Source organism: Haliotis rubra, unplaced genomic scaffold, assembly GCF_003918875.1.
Source record: "Haliotis rubra isolate DU_JTF1 unplaced genomic scaffold, ASM391887v1 Scf1352, whole genome shotgun sequence".
In the NCBI taxonomy this organism is placed as follows: domain Eukaryota; kingdom Metazoa; phylum Mollusca; class Gastropoda; order Lepetellida; family Haliotidae; genus Haliotis; species Haliotis rubra.
The window spans coordinates 1-26,704 of NW_025765284.1; the positions used below are offsets into that span (position 1 = coordinate 1).

The 26,704-nt window shown below is 40.5% G+C and overlaps 2 long non-coding RNA genes across 2 annotated transcripts; one reads left to right on the forward strand and one right to left on the reverse strand.

Moving 5' to 3' along the window:
• Positions 1-5,399: 5,399 nt before the first annotated feature.
• LOC124267984 lies at positions 5,400-21,420 on the forward strand. Its single transcript, XR_006896170.1, has 10 exons — positions 5,400-5,799; positions 6,072-6,194; positions 7,153-7,339; positions 7,936-7,999; positions 10,049-10,171; positions 11,133-11,319; positions 11,759-11,822; positions 13,873-13,995; positions 14,954-15,140; positions 21,356-21,420. It is a non-coding gene; the product is annotated as an uncharacterized LOC124267984 (long non-coding RNA).
• A 1,633-nt stretch (positions 21,421-23,053) lies between these two features.
• Positions 23,054-25,629, reverse strand: LOC124267989. Its single transcript, XR_006896171.1, has 3 exons — positions 25,152-25,629; positions 23,562-23,751; positions 23,054-23,085 (listed from the first exon to the last, which is right to left on the reverse strand). It is a non-coding gene; the product is annotated as an uncharacterized LOC124267989 (long non-coding RNA).
• Positions 25,630-26,704: the final 1,075 nt, after the last annotated feature.

Consider the following 26,704-nt stretch of genomic DNA (forward strand, 5'->3'; position numbering starts at 1 on the left):
TTTCAAAATTCTGAATTAAACCAAAAGTCCGCCTTTACGGTACAATCGAACAGGAAAACCATAGTTCAGTGAATCATCAGGCGACCAGCCCCGAATAACACCCAATGTTTTCCATAGACTCTATAGTAGCCTTGTTGGTTTTACTAAATCATCCAGGTTGTCAACAAAGCCATTCCATACGTCAATATGGGCATGGACTTCCGGCCTTAAACTGAATAAAACAATAATATCTAGTCAAGGTCCGGTTGTTCGTTGTGAAAGCGAATCTTCAGTCCCGCGACCAAATGTCAATTACCGGAAAATCATCTGCAATATCGAATAATCAGTCATTATGACGAAAATCAGCCGTTATCGAACATCAGACCGTAATCGCCTTAATTACCGGTTGATACGCTTAAAAACATAACATTCGTTATTCAGCTTCAATCATCCTTCATCTAAAGCCTATTGTTTCGCTCGTAGATTCATTTACGCAGCATAACCCGTGACCGCACTGGCAAATTCGGTGATGCATTTGTTGTGTCAGTATTTTCCCGAACAACGGAAATTGGTCTCAAGCGTTAATTTCAGCTTCCGTCGTTACCCGTGATGACACTACATGGCAGATCCGACAATATTCATGCCGTTAAGAAGTCAATTCGATTATGGTTTCATATTGCAACATGACTTCGTAGTTAATAAATTAGCATGACCATAATATCATCTTCATTATTCTGTCTTCAAAGGAAGTCGCAAATCAATCACGGTTCACAGATCGCCAAACATGTTACTCCCAAAATACCTGACCGGTTCAAGGGTCGAATAGAGGTGTTGTAACAGATCATTATCAATTCCAACGATGGCGAATCGTCGAAGTAATGTTTATAGCAACCGGCGATATTGATATCCACGGAATTTGGTTGCAGACACCACCAGACAAGTCGTTGACAGAAACAGCCGATTGAATCGCCGCACCGTTATTGATCTAACTGACAGTTCATTCGGTATTTGGTCCGCGGCAAAACCAACGTTACCAATTCAATCGAAAATTGATGAGTTTCATTGAAATTGAACATGGCATCATCATCGAAAAGCAACCAGTTTCGCGAGCAGCCTTGAACTGGCGAAAAACCAGGATACAGCAGACGGCAGCCCCAGATCGGGTCAGGGTTGATTTCGAAGCCGCCGTTAGTGCGACCAGCGCAAGACCGGAGCGTATCATCATCAGCGCATACAGCCATACGAGATGAAACACCGAAAACAAAATTATCGGCAAGAAATGATCATAACTACTTTATTAATTCAAGCCATTGCAGGCAATCAAAGTCCTCATTGTTAACGATCTGGGCGGTCAAATTCGTTCATTAAAATAATTCCATCTTAAAATCAAGGCGACATGGGTGAACCTTCGTCCTTAATCATCAGCGACGCGAAGTAAGCGGTCAAATCAGACCGATGAACGAGCAGTTTCAAATCAATTCGAAACCCGTTTTCATCATAATGAAGTGGGCTGAAGCCGGGGATATAGTGTCAAGACTGACCATCATGAAAGACAATTCTCACAAACGAACGTAACAACACAGCCAAAATCATCAGAAGCTCGCGGAGTCAGCGGGCCTATTTCCACCGGGGAATTGCCGATGTATCATTCGTCTCCGTCATTGTATCAGTATTTATATTTAGTTATCATCGACAACCGTGGGTATCTGCCGATAACGAACAGCCAACTGACAGCAGCACGAACAATACCGCGCCGCTCGTTCCGTTATTATCAAGGTTTCACAGTAGCCGATTCGATCACCGACCTTATTCCCACGAAATAACTACGGGGAAGCGAGCTCACTTCGACGAGCGCAGATATCACTATTCAGCTCAAAAGACGCAGAAAGCTGCAAAACAGAGCTCGGTGATAAACATCAAAATGCGAAGGACGGTATGAAGCCGTGAAAGGCGGAAATGAACAAATAAACGTACAGAACAACCTGAATAACGTCGTTACGTTCACAGACATTCGCCAAAGTCAATGAAGTCACTACAATCTATACCAGCATCACCAGCGTTCACAGTTCAAAACTTGAATAAAGCACAATTTAAGCCGACGGGCTTTCAAACAATTCAGACGTAACCGCCGATTACGTCGAATGAAAATGGAACAGCCGCTAAGAAGGTGTTCACTAGTTGTTATCAAATTGACGCACTTTATCAACAGACGCCGATAGCGGCCATCGAAATGAAGCAGATGGAGAGCTATCGCAAATCCTTCGATACAAAGGCAGCCATCGCCAGTCATAGTGCCCCATAAAAACAGTTCAGCCAGGATGCGATGCTCGCTGTAGTCCGGGCCAAGATAAAATCGAATTGGCAAATACATTTTCAGATCAGCAGGAGCTCTCAGCCGCTGGCGCAGGCGACTTCGTTGTCTCCATATGTTCGACAGCCGTTACCAAAGTCGATATTGATCACAATGGAAGAAGCAAACACTTCAGGCAAGGGGAAAGAAATTGTTGTTCACACAGCAACATTTGAATAAAACTTCAAAATATCAATGAAATTACCTTCAAAATTGAAGAAAATGCACGATGTTCCGGCCCCAGATGAAGACCAATTGCCCGAATAAAAGTGTGAAGTTGAAGAAACAAAGAACCGCAATCGCCATCTTCGTGATGTCTTACCGAACTCAAGCGCAGCCGCTGGCGCCGTGCATATGCGAACTTTAAAGTCCAGCAAACAGCTTCTGACGCCGAAGAATATCGGGCCTGCGTACGTCACCGCAGCAAAATTGATAATGAAATCGCAAAAGTCACAATGTTCTCTTTACAGTAAAACATACGAAGAAATCAAAAAATGTTATCGCCGCGCCAGAATTGTGCCCAGTTCATCATTAAAACAATATCGTTATCATGTTACGAAAAGAAATACCGCATACCCGCATCAACATCAAAGCAGATTCATTAACTGGCTCAGCTCCAGAAAAGACCTAACAACATGCCATTAAACAGCAGGTTTTACATCTGGCGCACAAACTTCAGTGCACCTTTCCATTGTACCGTGGAACTGATTGAAGTCAGTCGGTCGGCAAAGCTTGTTAATAGTAGCGTTGCAGAAATATATTTACCAAGCACAGAGCCAAACAAGTCCGAACATTCGGTAAACATTTACAGTTGGTAAGACGGTGGGCTTGTTGGTCTCGCCTGTCAGTTACTTGTGAAACACGCCCAGAGTCTTGATCTTCGGCTGCTCCCGCAACATTAATATTTTCAAAATTCTCTGAGTACTAACCAAACGCTTCGTTTGGCAGTACACATCAACATGGAAAACCATAATTCATGAACCGCCGAAACAGGCACTTTCCCCGTCAACACCTTCATTGCATCATAGTAACTCATATTTTCAAAATATCCAGGCCAGTCGTATCGTGCCATTCACGTAACACAGCGGGCACACTCGGCCTTAAACTTCAGTCAAACGACAATATTCAGTCACTAACCGGTTTCAGCCGCCAGCACAGAAAGCGGAACGTCATCGCCCTCAAAGTCCGCTAACAAATTACCGGAAAATATCTTCGCACAAAACATCGTCGTTAAGGGTCATGGCGATGAAAATCACAGTATCGAATACTCTGCACCGTGGCCTGCTTTTACCTCTGTCGGTTGATTACGCTTAAAAACATAAACACTGAGCCTCATCCGGGTCATTACGTCAATACGCCCTCATCTTCTCTCGACAGCTTTGTTATTATACCAGCGAAAGTTAAAGCGTTCATTTAGCGTAGGGTTCTGAATAACATAATAATATCGTGATTCCCTGATAGACCGATCGTTACTACAAACTTAGTGCCCAAACATCTGGTTCATTCTTGAAGTATCATTCGTAGTGTCATCTCGATTTTATATCCTTTGTAATCATGAACTCCATAACCAGCTCAAGCGTTAATACAGGCTTGTTATTGGCATCGGTTCTAATATTTGTTCAGCAGCAGATTATACCTGCCGATCTGGTGCCGCTATTTGATTTCAATGGTTGAAAAGAACAGATACAATTAATTTTCTGAAATTTGATAGTTGGAACGTAAAATATTTAACACTTTCTGGATATGACACGTTTTTGCGTTATATGCCATGACCCACTACATAAGAAAAGAACACTCAAATACGTGTAAGAAGACACAATTTCTAGTTGGGTATCAATAAAATAATGGTTCTCGTATTTCGTTAATCTACCACCTTGCCTGAAAACCATAGATTTAGTTTTACTAATATTGACGGTTAAAGTCCACTTTTCACAATATATTGCAGGGTTATTCAATGTTTTTTGGAAACCTCGTACAGTGCTGTCAAAAAGTAACATATCATCGGGGAAGAGTAACATGAAAAGTTGACAGACACCAATGTCAATGCATCTATCTTCTTAAACACCAAGAGATTCAGTAATAGCATTAACATATAATGAAAATAGCAGTGGTGATAGTTGGCAACCCTGTTTTATTCCGCTCACACAGTCAAACAGTTGTGTGTAGCCACCTTGCAGTGATATACATGATTGAACATTGGTGTACATATTTCTAATTAATCTAAAAAGAAATACCTTTGACATTGCCAGTCCAAGGTTAATACATCACATTTGTTATATTGCTGAAATCAAATGTAGCTTTAAGATCAACGAAACAGCAGTATAGTCTGCCCTTACATAAAGACAAATATTAGAGACCAGTGTATCTAACACAAATATATTGTACTTGAATGAGTTTATGGAGTTCATAAATTTTAAAAGGTTATAAAATCAAGATGACACTACGAAGGTGATACTTCAAATTAGACCAGATGTTTGTTTTCGTTTGCTATGCAAGTAGCAGACATCATGGTCGATCAGTTGTCAAGGGTCATAAATTTGTTTGTGTGGTAACATTTTATATGACGAGTTGGTACGTTCTAGGTTATACTACACTAAATGAGAAACGCTTGCTCACTGAGCGAGAACCGTATGTAAACAAATGAAGAGATAGAGACATGTGACAGCTGTGATTGGATGAAATAGTGTAAGATGTTTATGTTTTTAAAAGCATATCCAACCAGTAATTAAAACTGACCACAATTTTAAGTATTCAGTACTGTGATTTTCATCACCATGACTTATGCTTATTGTGTGTACAGATATTTTCCAGTAGGTGACATTTGGTGCGGAACTGGGGTTGATGTGTTCCGCTTCCTGTGCTAGCAAAACAAGCCGGACAAGTTGGCTAGATATTGTGTTTTATTGTAGTTTAAAGGCCAGAGTGTACCCATGTGTACATGGAATGGCTGTTGATAGCCTGGATAATTTTAAAAAAAATATAAGGCTACTATAGAAGTCTATGGGAAAACATTAGGTGTTGTGTAACCTGTAGGGAAAGTGCATATTTCAGCAGTTCATAATTTATGGTTTTCCATGTTGATGTACTGCCATGGAAACGTTTTGGGACAAATATAGAGGGAATTTTGAAAGGAAAATGAGTGACCCAAGTGGTAAATTTGGTTGCAGGGAGTGGTTGGGCAGCCGAGATAAGCAGGGCTATGGGCGGTGTTTCTTTTCGTGGCTGTCCAAGGCAGGGACCGAACAAAAAGCCCACAGAATAGCCCTATGCATAGCAAATAAATGTTTACCAGATGATTTGGTTAAAACTGACAGCTCTGGCAAAAAAATTGAAGTGAGCCATCTCTGTCACAACACTTCTTGTGTAAACACTGACCATTTGACTGTCGAGACCCACGAACACAATATGGAAAGAATTCACTGTCGACAACAGGGTTTGTGCACCAAGAGTCATAAACCCTACTGTTTAATGTAAGCATATACATTATGTTGTTAGGTCTTTCTGTTTGGGGCCAGTTTTGTGTATGAATGATCCTCTCTTTGGTGTTGATGTCTCAGATATGCAGTATTTCTTTTCAATAACATGTCTTTTGAATATTGATTTTTTACAATGATGGAATTTGAATAATTCTAACTTTTCTAAGCGCGGCGGTCCTTACTTATTTTTGATTTCTTGTATGTTTTACTTTAAAGTACTTTATTGTGGCTTTTGCTGATTTCATTATCAATTTTACTTTTTGCAGTGACAGCACACCCGAGCCCATGTCTCAGCGTCAAGAGTGATTTTGCTGGACTTTTAAAGTTCACACTATGCACAGCACTGTGAGCTCTGCCTTGGAAGTTCCGAGTAAAGGTTGTATCACGAGGTAATGACCTGCGCAGTGCCTTGTTTGTAGCTTCACACTTTTGACTGTTCAGGTTGAATTGGGTCTTGTCTATTATTTTAGGGCCGAGACGAAAGTCAGTGCATTTTCTCAAATTTTGAAAATGAATTTCATTGTGAGTAATTTTGAAGTTTTTATTCAAATATTTACTGTGTGATAACCAATTTTGCTTCCCCCCCTTGCACACAAGTGACTGCTTTCTGCATTTAGTGTGATCTCCCATGTAACAGTAAGCAATAGCATCAGAGGTATATGACAGAGATTTCTTCAACCTTGGCAAGTCACCTGCATGACTTGAGTAAGCAGCTGAAAACTCAGCTGCACATCTGGATGCACAGTCTAAAGAAAATGTATTTGCCCAATTCTGTTTATCTTGTTTAGTTCTAGCAGGCATCATGTCCACAACAAATTTAGAATTTTTATGAATTTTCTATGACTGGCTGATAGGTGCCTTGTATCGAGAAAAGTTTGCGGACAAACATCCATCTTCCCTGCTTCATACATTTCAGTGAGAGCTGTGTAAGCTGCACTATCAGCATCTGTTGTCAAAAATTCTACATCAATTTGGTCTTTCTTTAAGTCCCTGAAACACTCTGCAGCTAATTGTTTTTCATTCCCTATTGATTCTGACATGTGCAAATCAGCAGTGCAGTCTGGATTGTTTACACAAGAAATGTTGTCAACTAAACTGTGCTTTGAACAAAGTTTTGATTTTGTTTGTAGAGCTAATATTTGGTGGTCACAAGTCTCATTCTCAGTGGCTACATAGGTAACTTCAGTGGCTGGCTGAAAAGTGGGTTGTTGTACATGCCATCTGTAGACATGCTGACATTATTCAAATTTGTTCCCCTGTATTTATTTATTTCCCTCATTTCCACCCTCCTGGCCCTCATATCCTTCACATTTTGATGTTTAATATTATCACAAACTCTGTTTGCAGCTTTCTGCATGCCTGAACTGGATGGGGGTTGAATATCTGCACTCATGCAGAGAACACGGAAACTCTCACTCCCCATGGGACATTTCGACAGGCCTATCTGGAGTCCAGTGTTAGCAGTGGAGGAGCGACGTCCCTTCTTCGCCGCAGCTACTTCTACCTCCCTGTAGAGCTTATGATGCTTAGACAGGTAGCCACAGTTGGTACATTTCAGTCTCTCTGTCCAGTTGAGGCCCCACTGCTGTTCATTCTCTATATCCATAACCAGGTCCCCCTTACAGTTTGTCGATGTCGTGGCATGCTCACGAAATGCCTCATTTCTCTGTCTCCCCAACGTGGAACAGATGATACACATCAGCAGCAGCCCTGCAGATTTAAAATAAACCCCACTGACTACTTGGGAAACTTCTGAATGATTATTTACAATATGTTGTTGTGTTCGACATTTGTGAATTATCTTCCTTGGTGGATGAAATGTATTTTCTATTTCTATCCCAGCCTAGCCCTTCATTATGGTATTAAAACAGTGTTTTTTAATTGGTTTTGAAAAACACTCATTCATGAGTCTGAATTTGGCCACTTACTTCACTTAATCACTGAAAAATGTGAATAAAATTGAAAATTCCTTATGTCACCTTGTTTAAAGATAAATTATTTTAATGAGGCAAGTTTGGCCACCCAAATCATTTAACAATGAGGACTTTTTGTTACCTGCAAGTATTTCAAAGCTTGGGTGACATGAATAAGTAGATTATAGTCATCTTACCTGTCATTTTTTGTTTTCAGTGAACAATCATCCTCCTGAGGGGTGTTTCTCATCCTCGGCCTTAACAGGCTGTATGGCACACTGGTGAGTGTTTGTACTGGCTGCACTCCAGTCACCCCTGCACTGGTCACTTTCTTATGTAGCTCAGGGGTCAACCTGACAGTCTAGGGCACTTTAAATCTACTTTGCTTATCCCTGGGTTGTTTTTCACCAAAGTTCCAAGGCTTATTTCCTTTTTTGAAACAACTTTTCGAACACTTTCGGTGTGGTGCCATGTTTCCAGAGTATGTCCAGGATGCTAACTCTATGAATTTTTCAGTGGAATGAAGGCATTAACATTGGATCTTGCCCTCCCATAGTTAAAATACCAAATATGGACCTGTCAGTTAGATGTAAACAGTGCAGGGGTAGCAGTTCCAGTCAACTGACTCTGTCCAGCCTCTTTTAACACTTAATCTAATTAGTGTCACAACCAAATTCCATGAGATGTATCAGATTCTTCTATCACTAGTTGCTGTCACAACATTACTCCAAACAATTCACCATCATTTAAATTGAAATATGAAGTCTATTTTGTTTTGACTCTATCAGTATTGCCAATTTTACAGGGTCGAAAAGATATTTTAGGGGTAACATGTTTGAAGCGTCATCTGTGAACCATGGAATTGACCTGTGAACCCCTCCTTTTGGGAAACAAGAATAAACAATAGAGGCCTGTGTATGGTCATAGAAAGTTCTTTATTAATACAGAAGTACATGTTGCAATAAGCTGCCCAAACCATAGTAATTTAACTCTTAACAGCTTTTATGATGTATCAGATCTCTGCATATAGGTGTCATACAGACATGGCAGTGAGCACAAAGTATAGCACTTGAACCAATTTCCATTTGTTTCTAAGGAGCTACATATATTTACAATAAATACATCACAGATTTGCCTAGTGCAGATGCAGACCATTGTTTCTACAGGTTATACTACACTAAATGAGAATCGCTTGCTCACTGAGCGAGAACCGTATGTAAACAAATGAAGAGATAGAGACATGTGACAGCTGTGATTGGATGAAATAGTGTAAGATGTTTATGTTTTTTAAAAGCATATCCAACCAGTAATTAAAACTGACCACAATTTTAAGTATTCAGTGCTGTGATTTTCATCACCATGACTTATGCTTATTGTGTGTACAGATATTTTCCAGTAGGTGACATTTGGTGCGGAACTGGGGTTGATGTGTTCCGCTTCCTGTGCTAGCAAAACAAGCCGGACAAGTTGGCTAGATATTGTGTTTTATTGTAGTTTAAAGGCCAGAGTGTACCCATGTGTACATGGAATGGCTGTTGATAGCCTGGATAATTTAAAATAAAATATAAGGCTACTATAGAAGTCTATGGGAAAACATTAGGTGTTGTGTAACCTGTAGGGTAAGTGCATATTTCAGCAGTTCATAATTTATGGTTTTCCATGTTGATGTACTGCCATGGAAACGTTTTGGGACAAATATAGAGGGAATTTTGAAAGGAAAATGAGTGACTCAAGTGGTAAATTTGGTTGCAGGGAGTGGTTGGGCAGCCGAGATAAGCAGGGCTATGGGCGGTGTTTCTTTTCGTGGCTGTCCAAGGCAGGGACCGAACAAAAAGCCCACAGAATAGCCCTATGCATAGCAAATAAATGTTTACCAGATGATTTGGTTAAAACTGACAGCTCTGGCAAAAAAATTGAAGTGAGCCATCTCTGTCACAACACTTCTTGTGTAAACACTGACCATTTGACTGTCGAGACCCACGAACACAATATGGAAAGAATTCACTGTCGACAACAGGGTTTGTGCACCAAGAGTCATAAACCCTACTGTTTAATGTAAGCATATACATTATGTTGTTAGGTCTTTCTGTTTGGGGCCAGTTTTGTGTATGAATGATCCTCTCTTTGGTGTTGATGTCTCAGATATGCAGTATTTCTTTTCAAAAACATGTCTTTTGAATATTGATTTTTTTTACAATGATGGAGTTTGAATAATTCTAACTTTTTCTAAGCGCGGCGGTCCTTACTTATTTTTGATTTCTTGTATGTTTTACCTTTAAGTACTTTATTGTGGCTTTTGCTGATTTCATTATCAATTTTACTTTTTGCAGTGACAGCACACCCGAGCCCATGTCTCAGCGTCAAGAGTGATTTTGTTGGACTTTTAAAGTTCACACTATGCACAGCACTGTGAGCTCTGCCTTGGAAGTTCCGAGTAAAGGTTGTATCACGAGGTAATGACCTGCGCAGTGCCTTGTTTGTAGCTTCACACTTTTGACTGTTCAGGTTGAATTGGGTCTTGTCTATTATTTTAGGGCCGAGACGAAAGTCAGTGCATTTTCTCAAATTTTGAAAATGAATTTCATTGTGAGTAATTTTGAAGTTTTTTATTCAAATATTTACTGTGTGATAACCAATTTTGCTTCCCCCCCTTGCACACAAGTGACTGCTTTCTGCATTTAGTGTGATCTCCCATGTAACAGTAAGCAATAGCATCAGAGGTATATGACAGAGATTTCTTCAACCTTGGCAAGTCACCTGCATGACTTGAGTAAGCAGCTGAAAACTCAGCTGCACATCTGGATGCACAGTCTAAAGAAAATGTATTTGCCCAATTCTGTTTATCTTGTTTAGTTCTAGCAGGCATCATGTCCACAACAAATTTAGAATTTTTTTATGAATTTTCTATGACTGGCTGATAGGTGCCTTGTATCGAGAAAAGTTTGCGGACAAACATCCATCTCCCCTGCTTCATACATTTCAGTGAGAGCTGTGTAAGCTGCACTATCAGCATCTGTTGTCAAAAATTCTACATCAATTTGGTCTTTCTTTAAGTCCCTGAAACACTCTGCAGCTAACTGTTTTTCATTCCCTATTGATTCTGACATGTGCAAATCAGCAGTGCAGTCTGGATTGTTTACACAAGAAATGTTGTCAACTAAACTGTGCTTTGAACAAAGTTTTGATTTTGTTTGTAGAGCTAATATTTGGTGGTCACAAGTCTCATTCTCAGTGGCTACATAGGTAACTTCAGTGGCTGGCTGAAAAGTGGGTTGTTGTACATGCCATCTGTAGACATGCTGACATTATTCAAATTTGTTCCCCTGTATTTATTTATTTCCCTCATTTCCACCCTCCTGGCCCTCATATCCTTCACATTTTGATGTTTAATATTATCACAAACTCTGTTTGCAGCTTTCTGCATGCCTGAACTGGATGGGGGTTGAATATCTGCACTCATGCAGAGAACACGGAAACTCTCACTCCCCATGGGACATTTCGACAGGCCTATCTGGAGTCCAGTGTTAGCAGTGGAGGAGCGACGTCCCTTCTTCGCCGCAGCTACTTCTACCTCCCTGTAGAGCTTATGATGCTTAGACAGGTAGCCACAGTTGGTACATTTCAGTCTCTCTGTCCAGTTGAGGCCCCACTGCTGTTCATTCTCTATATCCATAACCAGGTCCCCCTTACAGTTTGTCGATGTCGTGGCATGCTCACGAAATGCCTCATTTCTCTGTCTCCCCAACGTGGAACAGATGATACACATCAGCAGCAGCCCTGCAGATTTAAAATAAACCCCACTGACTACTTGGGAAACTTCTGAATGATTATTTACAATATGTTGTTGTGTTCGACATTTGTGAATTATCTTCCTTGGTGGATGAAATGTATTTTCTATTTCTATCCCAGCCTAGCCCTTCATTATGGTATTAAAACAGTTTTTAACAATGAGGACTTTTTGTTACCTGCAAGTATTTCAAAGCTTGGGTGACATGAATAAGTAGATTATAGTCATCTTACCTGTCATTTTTTGTTTTCAGTGAACAATCATCCTCCTGAGGGGTGTTTCTCATCCTCGGCCTTAACAGGCTGTATGGCACACTGGTGAGTGTTTGTACTGGCTGCACTCCAGTCACCCCTGCACTGGTCACTTTCTTATGTAGCTCAGGGGTCAACCTGACAGTCTGGGGCACTTTAAATCTACTTTGCTTATCCCTGGGTTGTTTTTCACCAAAGTTCCAAGGCTTATTTCTTTTTTGAAACAACTTTTCGAACACTTTCGGTGTGGTGCCATGTTTCCAGAGTATGTCCAGGATGCTAACTCTATGAATTTTTCAGTGGAATGAAGGCATTAACATTGGATCTTGCCCTCCCATAGTTAAAATACCAAATATGGACCTGTCAGTTAGATGTAAACAGTGCAGGGGTAGCAGTTCCAGTCAACTGACTCTGTCCAGCCTCTTTTAACACTTAATCTAATTAGTGTCACAACCAAATTCCATGAGATGTATCAGATTCTTCTATCACTAGTTGCTGTCACAACATTACTCCAAACAATTCACCATCATTTAAATTGAAATATGAAGTCTATTTTGTTTTGACTCTATCAGTATTGCCAATTTTACAGGGTCGAAAAGATATTTTAGGGGTAACATGTTTGAAGCGTCATCTGTGAACCATGGAATTGACCTGTGAACCCTCCTTTTGGGAAACAAGAATAAACAATAGAGGCCTGTGTATGGTCATAGAAAGTTCTTTATTAATACAGAAGTACATGTTGCAATAAGCTGCCCAAACCATAGTAATTTAACTCTTAACAGCTTTTATGATGTATCAGATCTCTGCATATAGGTGTCATACAGACATGGCAGTGAGCACAAAGTATAGCACTTGAACCAATTTCCATTTGTTTCTAAGGAGCTACATATATTTACAATAAATACATCACAGATTTGCCTAGTGCAGATGCAGACCATTGTTTCTACAGGTTATACTACACTAAATGAGAATCGCTTGCTCACTGAGCGAGAACCGCATGTAAACAAATGAAGAGATAGAGACATGTGACAGCTGTGATTGGATGAAATAGTGTAAGATGTTTATGTTTTTTAAAAGCATATCCAACCAGTAATTAAAACTGACCACAATTTTAAGTATTCAGTGCTGTGATTTTCATCACCATGACTTATGCTTATTGTGTGTACAGATATTTTCCAGTAGGTGACATTTGGTGCGGAACTGGGGTTGATGTGTTCCGCTTCCTGTGCTAGCAAAACAAGCCGGACAAGTTGGCTAGATATTGTGTTTTATTGTAGTTTAAAGGCCAGAGTGTACCCATGTGTACATGGAATGGCTGTTGATAGCCTGGATAATTTTAAAAAAAATATAAGGCTACTATAGAAGTCTATGGGAAAACATTAGGTGTTGTGTAACCTGTAGGGTAAGTGCATATTTCAGCAGTTCATAATTTATGGTTTTCCATGTTGATGTACTGCCATGGAAACGTTTTGGGACAAATATAGAGGGAATTTTGAAAGGAAAATGAGTGACCCAAGTGGTAAATTTGGTTGCAGGGAGTGGTTGGGCAGCCGAGATAAGCAGGGCTATGGGCGGTGTTTCTTTTCGTGGCTGTCCAAGGCAGGGACCGAACAAAAAGCCCACAGAATAGCCCTATGCATAGCAAATAAATGTTTACCAGATGATTTGGTTAAAACTGACAGCTCTGGCAAAAAAAAATTGAAGTGAGCCATCTCTGTCACAACACTTCTTGTGTAAACACTGACCATTTGACTGTCGAGACCCACGAACACAATATGGAAAGAATTCACTGTCGACAACAGGGTTTGTGCACCAAGAGTCATAAACCCTACTGTTTAATGTAAGCATATACATTATGTTGTTAGGTCTTTCTGTTTGGGGCCAGTTTTGTGTATGAATGATCCTCTCTTTGGTGTTGATGTCTCAGATATGCAGTATTTCTTTTCAATAACATGTCTTTTGAATATTGATTTTTTTTTACAATGATGGAGTTTGAATAATTCTATCTTTTTCTAAGCGCGGCGGTCCTTACTTATTTTTGATTTCTTGTATGTTTTACCTTTAAGTACTTTATTGTGGCTTTTGCTGATTTCATTATCAATTTTACTTTTTGCAGTGACAGCACACCCGAGCCCATGTCTCAGCGTCAAGAGTGATTTTGTTGGACTTTTAAAGTTCACACTATGCACAGCACTGTGAGCTCTGCCTTGGAAGTTCCGAGTAAAGGTTGTATCACGAGGTAATGACCTGCGCAGTGCCTTGTTTGTAGCTTCACACTTTTGACTGTTCAGGTTGAATTGGGTCTTGTCTATTATTTTAGGGCCGAGACGAAAGTCAGTGCATTTTCTCAAATTTTGAAAATGAATTTCATTGTGAGTAATTTTGAAGTTTTTATTCAAATATTTACTGTGTGATAACCAATTTTGCTTCCCCCCCTTGCACACAAGTGACTGCTTTCTGCATTTAGTGTGATCTCCCATGTCACAGTAAGCAATAGCATCAGAGGTATATGACAGAGATTTCTTCAACCTTGGCAAGTTACCTGCATGACTTGAGTAAGCAGCTGAAAACTCAGCTGCACATCTGGATGCACAGTCTAAAGAAAGTGTATTTGCAAAATTCTGTTTATCTTGTTTAGTTCTAGCAGGCATCATGTCCACAACAAATTTAGAATTTTTATGAATTTTCTATGACTGGCTGATAGGTGCCTTGTATCGAGAAAAGTTTGCGGACAAACATCCATCTCCCCTGCTTCATACATTTCAGTGAGAGCTGTGTAAGCTGCACTATCAGCATCTGTTGTCAAAAATTCTACATCAATTTGGTCTTTCTTTAAGTCCCTGAAACACTCTGCAGCTAACTGTTTTTCATTCCCTATTGATTCTGACATGTGCAAATCAGCAGTGCAGTCTGGATTGTTTACACAAGAAATGTTGTCAACTAAACTGTGCTTTGAACAAAGTTTTGATTTTGTTTGTAGAGCTAATATTTGGTGGTCACAAGTCTCATTCTCAGTGGCTACATAGGTAACTTCAGTGGCTGGCTGAAAAGTGGGTTGTTGTACATGCCATCTGTAGACATGCTGACATTATTCAAATTTGTTCCCCTGTATTTATTTATTTCCCTCATTTCCACCCTCCTGGCCCTCATATCCTTCACATTTTGATGTTTAATATTATCACAAACTCTGTTTGCAGCTTTCTGCATGCCTGAACTGGATGGGGGTTGAATATCTGCACTCATGCAGAGAACACGGAAACTCTCACTCCCCATGGGACATTTCGACAGGCCTATCTGGAGTCCAGTGTTAGCAGTGGAGGAGCGACGTCCCTTCTTCGCCGCAGCTACTTCTACCTCCCTGTAGAGCTTATGATGCTTAGACAGGTAGCCACAGTTGGTACATTTCAGTCTCTCTGTCCAGTTGAGGCCCCACTGCTGTTCATTCTCTATATCCATAACCAGGTCCCCCTTACAGTTTGTCGATGTCGTGGCATGCTCACGAAATGCCTCATTTCTCTGTCTCCCCAACGTGGAACAGATGATACACATCAGCAGCAGCCCTGCAGATTTAAAATAAACCCCACTGACTACTTGGGAAACTTCTGAATTAGTCCAGGAGGAGAATCTCAAAAGAGGCCTAGAAATAGGATTTCGTAGCCTCCCCAGTACTGATTTTGTTTGACACTATTTTCAGTTAGTATGATGTCTTGGGCTCATGAAAAGGCCTGTAATACTCTCAGATTGTGGTATCAGGTTTTTTTTACAGGCCATTATATGTGGTGGGGGTCTGCGAGCATTTTCGTCACATTTCGTTTGCTGCCCGACAACACCTCAAAGTTAATCATTAATAGTTTTACTACTATCGATCTGATCACTTTCATTTTGACTTTTGTGTACGGCTAAAAGATGTAGAAATTGTTTGACATAATTTTGTTTTGAAATTTTTTTTTAAATGGCCACCATTTTGGCCGCCATTTTGTTTTGTCGTGTGTTGCCTTCTCAGCACTTCAATCTACGTAAAAATGAACACTGAATGTTTCCATTTACATCCACAGTTGATACTTTTGATGTGTTTTGACACATCTTTCTCCTAGAGTGATGGCTTGGGCACAAAACAAGTCATTTGGTTGGTCATATCGTGGTAATTTAATGTTTTACAGCTCATTCTTTGAGCCAGGGGTATTTTAGCGATTCTCCGACTTTTCATGGAAATGTGTGAGGGTGATTTATTTAATGGCAGTTGACATTATTTTTGTTACTAAAACAAGTTCTTTTTGTTTTCTCTTTACTTCTAGAGTGACGGCATATTATTAGGGATTTTTATATATTACCCAGAATTCAAAATGGCCGCCAAAATGGCCGCAATTGTAGTTTAACTACATATACTTATTAGAAGACTAAATTTGTACTGATATGAAATCCAAACATATCATTTGGTGTCTAATGTTTAATACAGTATAGGAATAGAGCTAAATTTCAATGATAGGGCCAGTCAAAGCTTCACACTCCTAAAATATTTGATGAAATAACATTATCCAAAATGTTTGAAAACTATGCTTCATGGCCGATAACTACGTATAAGCTTTGGTTGTAGGTATTCAAATTGTTCTATCAGATAACTCTTAATCACTTTTGATACATCCATAAGCTTGCAATTAATCCTCCTTTTCACTTTCTTTCATTTCATATGTTACTTCATGTCAGAATCGGACCTGTAGAGATCCGGGTTAGAATTGATCTTCAATAACCCATGCTTGTCGTAAGAGGCGACTAACGGGATCTGGTTGTCTGGCTCGCTGACTGGGTTGACACATGTCATCGTATCCCATTTGCACAGATTGATGTTCATGCTGTTGATCCCTGGATTGTCTGGTCCAGACACGAGTATTTACAGAAGACCGCCATATAGCTGGAATATTGCTGAGTGCGGTGTAAAACTAAACTCACTCACTCACACATGTCAGAATCGGAGTCATCTACTGGCAACAAGTCAAAGGTGTTCAGGCAACAAGCATCTGCCATACAAAAAGACATGCCCATGTGCACACTATATCATTCTTTCTGCTGGCATGCTGACTTTTTGCTTTTACACGATGTCAGTTCAACTAATCCATGGGGAGCAGGATCTCTCGACACCAGAATAGGGATAAGCTGACCATCACATATGCTCCAACCATGGTCAACTGGTGAAAGAATGTTCATGATTGGTTGCAGAGACTGTTCCCAAACATGGACTTTGTAGTTTACTCGTTCAATGTGATGTTTTAGACTGTTGGTAGTTGGTTGGAGGTTTTCATTCAATATCTTGTGTCATCTACAGACATCACTGGATTATTTGGTACATGCATAGAACTCACAAACTGGCCACCAGATTTAATGAGTGTTTCTTGAACATCCAAATTGTCATCCATTTGTTGTGTGAAGCTTCTCATCCCTGGGCTTTACAGCCTTTTTGGGAATCAATGTAGAAAAGGTTTTCAGGTTCAGTCGATGTAAAGGTGACCACAAGTTTGTCCTGGAAGAGTTCAATCGACTACTTTACAAGTTATCCCTTTGCTCTGCCCCAATCTGTTTAACATGCAAGAGGCTGTGAATCATATCCTTTGGGACAACAACTCCACTTCCAATGTTCACAAGATGTAGACATCATTCATTTGGAAGATTGAATGGATTTGTCATCAACCTTGATGTGAACATGGACATTTCTAGTGTTCATTTTACAATGGCTCATTCAGATGGAACATTAAGAAAGAACATCAAAAGCGGTTTGTTAAATGAAGGAAGCTTTTGGTCCTTCGCTGCTTATCCTAGCAGAAGAGAGAATGTTGCCAGTTCATATAGTTGATGGAATGGCAAAATTGCAAATGTTCAGAAAGGAAGCTGCTTCCACATTTGGACACTTGGCTGATATGCATTGGGACAACTTCACTTCAATTCTGAATCGAACAGACTGCATTAGAGTTGATGTTGTTTGGGACTAAAGCAGGGGAGCAAATCAAAATAGGATCGCTAACGGAGCTAGAAGTCAAGATTGTTGGCAAAAACAAACCACTGCCAAGACAATGGGACAAACCCATCAGCAGTCCTGTCAACAAGTCTAGTCTTGTAGCATGTATGAACGAACGATGGTGTTCTGTTGGTCCAGCCATGAACCTGTTGGTAAAGCCTGAGTCACAGTAATGTTGTTCTTAGGACGTCCTGCCCTGTCCAAAGAATAACTGTAAAGTGAGCTCGAACGGGATAGAACGTGTAACTGTGTACGTCTGTCACGTCTTTACCCCGTCCCCAGACAGTTGGTGTTACGTTTAGAGTGGGTAAAATTGCCCGTTCAACCCGTGTGGACAACGTTTTCAAGCAGTCCAATCCCGTCCATAGTCACTTTATATCCCTTCTGAACTAAACCTATCTCGTTCTTAATACGCACAACCCCGTTCTAACTCATTCTTCTAAACCAACTCATTTTCAGGCACTTCTTCCCATTCTCACTACTTTCTCATTCCGTTTCTAGTGCGTGCAATCGTAATAGCAATCACTTCCTGGTTCGATTTATATAAATACCCTGCCCATTCTTATTCCGTTCTCAGTTTCAAGGTGGAAACATTGACATCACCATGCCTCTAAGGAAGAAGAAGGGTGAACATCTAAGTTATAAAGGGGTCAATGCGTTCAAGAAGTTCATCAAACATGGGAAGGGTGATTCTCAAGAAATTGTAGAAGGACTCATGATCATCAAGGCGGAGCTCCTCCATCAGGTGATGATAATGTCCCACAGCTATTCACCTCTCAGATTTAAGCCAGTTCCTCACCCAACACGTTCTTGTGTTTTCCTTCTTTCTTGCTCTACCAACTCATTGTACTCTTGCTCTGCTTCCGATAAAAATTGCAGGAAACCAGCATTCAATATTTTGACAGCTGCAAACGTGTTCATTGAAACTCTATCCCAAATGACGACCATGTTAAAAACGCATGTATATATACCCTACCTTGTCATATCGTAATGCACACAGAGTTGACATAGTAAGAACTGCATGAGAACTACATAAACATACTAACAACGAGAAGAACGTGATGAGAACCCATTGCAAACTGTTAGAACCATGTACTACAAGTTTCTTCAGAACGATTCATTTTGTTTTGAACATATTTGCTTGGAATAGCGACTAACTAGAGTTCAGTAGAGTTCTGCAAACGGGATGGACCAGGTGGAAACTGTGTACAAACGTATTGCAATTGATGCCGGACTGCACTACGTCCGCACACGTACCCAGTAAGATTGAAGTGCCACGATTCCGTTCGTAGTATTGCAATTCCGTTCTTAGTATGGCAATCTCATTTTTAGTACGTTATTACTCCGTCCCATTTTAGAACGTGTAGAACGTTCGACATGGGGAATTGACTTACAGAAGTCCTCTGAAAATCACTAACCAACATTGACACAATTGGGTGACAATTTGGATGTTCAAGAAACATTCATTACATCTGGTGGCCAGTTTGTGAGTTCTATGCATGTACCAAATAATCCAGTGATGTCTGTAGATGACACAAGATATTGAATGAAAACCTCCAACCAACTACCAACAGTCTAAAACATCACATTGAACGAGTAAACTACAAAGTCCATGTTTGGGAACAGTCTCTGCAACCAATCATGAACATTCTTTCACCAGTTGACCATGGTTGGAGCATTTGTGATGGTCAGCTATTCTGATGTCAAGAGATCCTGCTCCCCGTGGATTAGTTGAACTGACATCGTGTAAAAGCAAAAAGTCAGCATGCCAGCAGAAAGAATGATATAGTGTGCGCAGAGGCATGTCTATTTGTATGGCAGATGCTTGTTGCCTGAACACCTTTGACTTGTTGCCAGTAGATGACTCCGATTCTGACATGAGTGAGTGAGTGAGTTTAGTTTTACGCATTCGGGAATATTCCAGCTATATGGCGACAGTCTGCAAATAATCGAGTCTGGACCAGACAATCCAGGGATCAACAGCATGAACATCAATCTGTGCAATTGGGATACGATGACATGTGTCAACCCAGTCAGCAAGCCAGACAACTAGATCCCGTTAGTCGCCTCTTACGACAAGCATGGGTTATTGAAGGTCAATTCTAACCAGATCTTCACAGGTCCAATTCTGACATGAAGTAACATATGAAATGAAAGAAAGTGAAAAGAAGGGGTAAATTGCAAGCTTATGGATGTATCAAAAGTGATTAAGAGTTATCTGATAGAACAATTTGAATACCTACAACCAAAGCTTATACGTAGTTATCAGCCATGAAGCATAGTTTTCAAACACTTTTGGATAATGTTATTTCATCAAATATTTTAGGAGTGTGAAGCTTTGATTGACCCTATCATTGAAATTTAGCTCTATTCCTATACTGTATTAAACATTAGACACCATATGAGTTGTTTGGATTTCATATCAGTACAAATTTAGTCCTCCAATAAGTATATGTAGTTAAACTACAATGGCGGCCATTTTGGCGGCCATTTTGAATTCTGGGTAATATGTAAACATTCCTAATAACATGCCGTCACTCTAGAAGTAAAGAGAAAACAAAAAGAACTTATTCTAGTAACAAAAATAATGTTAACTGCCATTAAATAAATCACTCTCACACATTTCCATGAAAAGTCGGAGAATTGCTAAAATACCCCTGACTCAAAGAATAAGCTGTAAAACATTAAATTACCACGATATGACCAACCAAATGACTTGTTTTGTGCCCAAGCCATCACTCTAGGAGAAAGATGTGTCAAAACACATCAAAAGTATCAACTTTGGATGTAAATGGAAACATTCAGTGTTCATTTTTACGTAGATTGAAGTGCTGAGAAGGCAACACACGACAAAACAAAATGGCGGCCAAAATGGTGGCCATTTTGATTTTTTTTTTCAAAACAAAATTATGTCAAACAATTTCTACATCTTTTAGCCGTACACAAAAGTCAAAATGAAAGTGATCAGATCGATAGTAGTAAAACTATTAATGATTAACTTTGAGGTGTTGTCGGGCAGCAAACGAAATGTGACGAAAATGCTCGCAGACCCCCACCACATATAATGGCTTGTAAAAAAAACCTGATACCACAATCTGAGAGTATTACAGGCCTTTTCATGAGCCCAAGACATCATACTAACTGAAAATAGTGTCAAACAAAATCAGTACTGGGGAGGCTACGATTTGAATTATTTCAGCTGCCTCCTCCTGGACTAAATGATTATTTACAATATGTTGTTGTGTTCGACATTTGTGAATTATCTTCCTTGGTGGATGAAATGTATTTTCTATTTCTATCCCAGCCTAGCCCTTCATTATGGTATTAAAACAGTTTTTTTTAATTGGTTTTGAAAAACACTCATTCATGAGTCTGAATTTGGCCACTTACTTCACTTAATCACTGAAAAATGTGAATAAAATTGAAAATTCCTTATGTCACCTTGTTTAAAGATAAATTATTTTAATGAGGCAAGTTTGGCCACCCAAATCATTTAACAATGAGGACTTTTTGTTACCTGCAAGTATTTCAAAGCTTGGGTGACATGAATAAGTAGATTATAGTCATCTTACCGGTCATTTTTTGTTTTCAGTGAACAATCATCCTCCTGAGGGGTGTTTCTCATCCTCGGCCTTAACAGGCTGTATGGCACACTGGTGAGTGTTTGTACTGGCTGCACTCCAGTCACCCCTGCACTGGTCACTTTCTTATGTAGCTCAGGGGTCAACCTGACAGTCTGGGGCACTTTAAATCTACTTTGCTTATCCCTGGGTTGTTTTTCACCAAAGTTCCAAGGCTTATTTCCTTTTTGAAACAACTTTTCGAACACTTTCGGTGTGGTGCCATGTTTCCAGAGTATGTCCAGGATGCTAACTCTATGAATTTTTCAGTGGAATGAAGGCATTAACATTGGATCTTGCCCTCCCATAGTTAAAATACCAAATATGGACCTGTCAGTTAGATGTAAACAGTGCAGGGGTAGCAGTTCCAGTCAACTGACTCTGTCCAGCCTCTTTTAACACTTAATCTAATTAGTGTCACAACCAAATTCCATGAGATGTATCAGATTCTTCTATCACTAGTTGCTGTCACAACATTACTCCAAACAATTCACCATCATTTAAATTGAAATATGAAGTCTATTTTGTTTTGACTCTATCAGTATTGCCAATTTTACAGGGTCGAAAAGATATTTTAGGGGTAACATGTTTGAAGCGTCATCTGTGAACCATGGAATTGACCTGTGAACCCCTCCTTTTGGGAAACAAGAATAAACAATAGAGGCCTGTGTATGGTCATAGAAAGTTCTTTATTAATACAGAAGTACATGTTGCAATAAGCTGCCCAAACCATAGTAATTTAACTCTTAACAGCTTTTATGATGTATCAGATCTCTGCATATAGGTGTCATACAGACATGGCAGTGAGCACAAAGTATAGCACTTGAACCAATTTCCATTTGTTTCTAAGGAGCTACATATATTTACAATAAATACATCACAGATTTGCCTAGTGCAGATGCAGACCATTGTTTCTACAGGTTATACTACACTAAATGAGAATCGCTTGCTCACTGAGCGAGAACCGCATGTAAACAAATGAAGAGATAGAGACATGTGACAGCTGTGATTGGATGAAATAGTGTAAGATGTTTATGTTTTTTAAAAGCATATCCAACCAGTAATTAAAACTGACCACAATTTTAAGTATTCAGTACTGTGATTTTCATCACCATGACTTATGCTTATTGTGTGTACAGATATTTTCCAGTAGGTGACATTTGGTGCGGAACTGGGGTTGATGTGTTCCGCTTCCTGTGCTAGCAAAACAAGCCGGACAAGTTGGCCAGATGGCCTCAGACCACAATTATTGTCCCTATTGGCTATGTACAGTTACATGCCAGTCTACCATAATAAATATCGGTCGTAGGCTGTTTTCCTGTTGCATGCTGACCAACCTGCCACTTGTCACTTAACCAGCAAAATATCGGCCTGGGTCGACCACCTAAATTTTGCTGTATCCACTGTCAACTATGGTCACCGGAGGTTTCGAGCCGGAAACACACTAAACAACCTTGAACTGGGGGTCAAATCATGGAAGGCTGGTGCCAATACCATGTGCAGATTGTGGACCAAAAACATTTTGCAATAAAGTACAATGTCTCACCTTTCATTTAAGCTACCACAAATCACTCTGAGAAAATTAGCACAGACAGAACAGCCCATTTAAACAAGGCACTATATTCTCCTATTTTGCTTCCGGGTCATGGTAAAAGTAAAGGGGGGTAATTGTGGTCTGAGGCCTATCAGGACTAAAAGAAATCTGCAAATTAAATAAAACTTCATCAATACTAAGACCAGACACTATGTAAGGCTCACAAAAAATTTGAAAGCCCTCACTCATACACAACTTGACTTATACCCCTTGCAAATGCTGTACCTCTGGCATTTGAGTGTTCATTTTTGGCATGAATTCATTTGAAATACAATTCTATTTTGTATATAACTCCATAACCACAAGGAAATTGACCAAAACATCAAGTGTCCCTGTTTTGTTATTGCATATACTATCTAAATACACCAGTTCAGTCTGGTAAAGAATTTTTTTCAATTTTTTGTTTATTTTTATATACATACATGCATTTTATACTAAAATAATTCCATTAAAGTTCATATTTAAAAATAAATTAAAAAATGAAACTGTTAAATTTATATTCATTAGAAAGCCCTATCTTTTCTCAATAAATTGATTGGCAGCTCAGGTAGCTTACTGCATACTCCCTGGAACAAAGATCTCACCCTTGAATCAGAAGAGTGTGAAAGTGCCTCTCCACCCAAGATACCCAGGACTGTGACTAGGTTCAGTGCAAAAGACTTCTCCCTGGTCACCAAGTCAAGGCTGGTTGGAACTCAGCTGTCAACGCCTGACTGCGAAGGTATATCTACTTCAGTGATGCTTCTGCGTCCTACTTCAGCCAGCAAGCTTGACCTGAAACAAGAGTATAGCAAACATGACTTGCAGGGTATGCGACTAGTCGACATTGAAAAGGTGGCTGAAGCATTGAACACAGCTCTGCGGCTGCATCGCTCAACATCAACTAACTGTGATGACCCTCAGCTGCACATAGCCAAGGAGAGAAAATGGGGTATGTGTTGGAAAATAACACTGAAATGTGTCATGTGTGACTTTGTAGCACCCCAAATGAAATTGTACAAGGAAATCCAGACGGGTAAACCTGGACCAAACCCAGCAGCACCTAACGTCGGACTTGCCTTGGGTCTACAAGACACACCCATAGGGAATAAGAGAGCGAGGCTGATTATGGCCAGCAAGGACATTCCACCTCCATGCAGTAGCAGTATGCAAAGGACCTCAAACAAGGTGGCTAAGGTTGTAATTGAACTTAACACTAAGGATATGGCTGAAAAGGTGGAATTAGTGAAGGATGTTAATCGAAAGAGGGGTACAAAGCCATGTGAAGTAAACATTGCAATGGATGGCCGATACAACTCGACGACAATAGTAAGCAGAAAGAAGCCAGGGCAGAATGCATCACAAGCTATCGGCATCGCTTGCGAAACTGTAACGGACAATAAGTTTATAATCAGTGCTTAATTCCAGAACAAGCTCTGCTGGCCTTGTGCCTGGTTGAAAGGAAAGGGCATGGATGTGAAATGTCCAGGGGGGCACCCAGACTGTACTGCAAATATGTCGGCTTTCACTCCATTGTCTGAGTTCAACATGGGACAAGACATTGGAAATCAGCTCGCACTACAGGGTGTGTTTATAAAGTATGCAACTACCGATGGGGATTCCAGGTGTGCAGATGGACTAGACAAAGCTCTGAAAGTGTTGGACCCAATGTGGAAGGTGCAAAGACTAGCTGACCCGACCCACTTGGCTCAAGGACAGTTCCGACAATGCTACAGAGCTGATTTTAACCCAGACATGTTCCCTGGCACTGCACGTACACAGAAAATCGAAGCAAAGAAGGTCCTGAGTCAGGGTGAGTGAGTGAGTGAGTGAGTTTAGTTTTACGCCGCACTCAGCAATATTCCAGCTATATGGCGGCGGTCTGTAAATAATCGAGTCTGGACCAGACAATCCAGTGATCAACAGCATGAGCATCGATCTGCGCAATTGGGAACCGATGACATGTGTCAACCAAATCAGCGAAACTGACCACCCGATCCCGTTAGTCGCCTCTTACGACAAGATAGTCGCTTTTATGGCAAGCACATGGGTTGCTGAAGACCTATTCTACCCCGGATCTTCACGGGTCTCCTGAGTCAGGATGTGATCAGGATGTGAAAGCACGGTGCAGCCTTATACAAAAAGAACTGATGAAGGATCAGCTGGCGACATGAAAACACTTAGTAGCATGTTACCTCGAGTGCTCGAAGCTACCCTGAAGTGCTACAGCGGCGACTGCTCCAGGTGTGCCCGGTACTCAGTTGTGTGTCGAGGAGGTGTAACAAACAGCTGGTGGCAGCGCTCTATGTTCCTCGGCTGCAACAATATTACACATTTCAACATGGATGACAACGATAAACACTTACTACATGAAATTCTCAAAATGAAGCTAAGTGTTGAAGTTGTTGAACAAATGAAATTCTACACAGACACCCAGAAATGTGAAGCCGCCAATCGATCCCTGAGTATTTCTTTGCCAAAGAATGTAAACTTTTCAAGGAATATGATTGGGAGGGCTTCCTCGACTATTCACAGACTCAACAATGGCCTTGGGACATCATCAATCGACAAGTGCCACCATTCTGGAGTCAAACTCTCAAGTCGGGCTGTGCAGTCACTTGAGCAAATGGACAAAGAGGCTGCCTATCACAAAGAATATGAGAAAAGTCCTAGTGTTGTCAAAAGGAAACTTGTACAGCACGGAATCAAAATCTGTGAACATTTAAAGTCTAAACAGACCGACAAACACAGTTCCTCTTCAGGTGGCCTGTCAGCTGGTGCAATAGCTGACCCTGAACTGTCGGATAGGTGGGTGGAGACAATCACTAATTCCTCCTCTCCTTCCTCTGAAAATCCGCCCTCGGAGAAGCTGGCTGTGGTGTTGTCTGGTATGTCTTGGATATCCCATGGCACTTCAGGTGGTGGCAATGACTTCCGTTTCCTTTGCTTCGGTGTTGGCGCTTCATCCTGATGGGGCAGAAATCCTACTTGAAGCAATAGGTTCCTGTGCAGTGTCTTCTTCCTGCCGTCACCTCCTGTGCAGTGTCTTCTTCCTGCCGTCACCATTCTCCTTACAAACGGTGTATACTGGTATGGATGGATTAGGCTGCTCCAGAATCATATACACATCTTCCTCCCATTGGTCTGCAAGCTTGTGCCGTCCGTCAAATGCAACGATCTTCACCAAGATGCTGTCTCCTTCCTCTAACACAGCTGCCCTGGCTCTCTGATCATAGTGAGTCTTCTGCCTCTTCTGTGACTTCTTAGCTGTGGAGGAGACTAACAAGCACTATCCAAGCACGAAGCAAGCGACAGAGGCACGTTCACATTTCCTGTCAGCCAGTTATCCTGCATCCTCGCTCGCTTCTCCAAATAGATTTTTCTTTTTGTCAGATAATGAAAATCATCACTATTGCTGGATAGAGGCCCTTTTCCAACATGTGCACTACATTCTATATTTTTAACCTCCACGTCTCGATATGTATCTAAAAAAGTCTTCCTACGATAGTGAAAATGGAATTGTCAGAAATGACATATACATATCTCTGGCAGTGTGTGCAGCCCATAGTCAGTCTGGTCGTGACCAGGCTGAAAAAGACCATTACAGATTGTATACAGTATCGTCAATGCATTCTCTTGAATGTGGTTTGCTATTGCTCATTATGCATAAAATTAATTGTTCTCGTCACGATATGGCTGAAATATTGCCGATGTGACGTTAAATAATAACTCACTCACTCACTCACTC